The following is a 1766-nucleotide window of genomic DNA, read 5'->3' on the forward strand; positions in this document are numbered from 1 at the left end:
GGTGCAGCACACCAACATGGCACAAGTATACTTATGTAACAAACCTGCACGTTATGCACATGTACCCTAGAACTTAAAGTATAATAAAAAAAAAAAAAAAGTGTGCAGCACCGCCCTCCTCTCTCTTTTGCTCTTGCTCCAGCCATGTAAGACATGTCTGTTTCCCCATTGCTTTCTGTCACAGTTGTAAGTTTGCTGAGGCCTCCCCAGCTGCTGAGCAGAAGCTACTATGCTTCCTGCGCAGCCTGCAGATCTGTCAGCCAACTAAACCTCTTTTCTTAATAAATTACCCAGTCTCAGGTATTTCTTTATAGCAATGTGAGAATGGACTAATACACCTCTGCTCACATTTTATTGACCAAATAAGTCACACAGCTAAGCCTGATGTCAGTGTGGCAGAAAGATATGATCCTCTTACAAAATGCAGCAGTTTAATAATTGAGAACTATAATTAATCTTCTACAGTATCTAAGGGCAGGGAGACACAAGCTGACATTGAGATTACGTGGCCATACAAGTGAAGTAATCTATGGAGAACCAGGATTTATCCAACCCTTAAACTGGGAAAGGTGACAGAGTGGTGAGAGTCATGGAGAATGGAGTAGTAATAAAGGATGCAGACATAAAGGAAGATTAGGATTTTTTTTTAAAGTTTTGAGTACCGCAGGAAGAAATGTGTTTCTTTTTTGTAGAGGTAAATAGTTATTCTATTTTTGCGGATAGTAAATAATTTTAGCACTGTTTCTGGTGGCAATGTGAAGGATGGATTAAATTGATGAGAAATGTAGTTGGGAAAGTTAGTAGAATATGGGCAGAAAGGTCCAGAAGAGTAAATACCAGTGGTAAAGTCAATGCAAGTGAAAAAAAAATAAGGACTTTTCAAAGATATATTTGTCAGGACTTGGATGTAGGTTTGTTTTCATTGAGTTGATAAGAATTTTCCTGTTGTACCATCTTATTAACATAAGATTTACAAATGATTTTAGTAGAGTAAATAACATGGCAGCAGGGATTATTCAGCCTGCTTAGAAACAGATGCCTTTCCAAGGCATGCTAGAAGCTTACCAACAGCCTCATCCAGGAATGATGACCTTGAAGAGCAAATCTAACTCACAGGCAGGATAGAAATTCTTCTGGTACCCACTGGGATGGCTATAAGAATAATTTATAACTTATGTGCATTCTGATTGACCCCTGATGATTGGTTGGGGTCCATGACTTACTGGCTATGAAATGTTTTGAATACCATCATTGCCCACAAGGTCAGTTTATCTGCTTCTTTATTTTTCTAGTCCTCATGATATTACCAAGTGGGAACCAAAATGGGTATCCAAATTCAATGATTCCATACCCTTTCCCAGACTACAGGCTTATGTTGCTTAATCCTCTTGTAAAAACCTCATTAGAGCACACATTGACCCACAGCTGAACATTCTGCCTTGACCTAATGGCCTCCTCATCTTTCCATTGGGAGAGGACTAGAGTTCCATCCTAACTCCCAGCACAGCTCTCAGCACGGTCCATCTTCATGAGCCTTGGTTGTGATTGTGGTCGAGTATTGTCTCTTAGATCCATCACGGCAGCACAGATATCTCCCATCTTTCTTGGCACTAACCATCTTCCAGATTTATTGGATTAGAAACTAACTTTCCAGTTGCTTCCCTCTCTTTCTTTCTTCTTTCTCTTTCTTTCTTTCTTTTTCTTTCTTTCTTTCTTTCTTTCTTTCTTTCTTTCTTTCTTTCTTTCTTTCTTTCTTTCTTTCTTTC

The sequence above is a fragment of the Colobus angolensis genome, unplaced genomic scaffold, assembly GCF_000951035.1.
Source record: "Colobus angolensis palliatus isolate OR3802 unplaced genomic scaffold, Cang.pa_1.0 Scaffold109, whole genome shotgun sequence".
NCBI lineage: Eukaryota > Metazoa > Chordata > Mammalia > Primates > Cercopithecidae > Colobus > Colobus angolensis.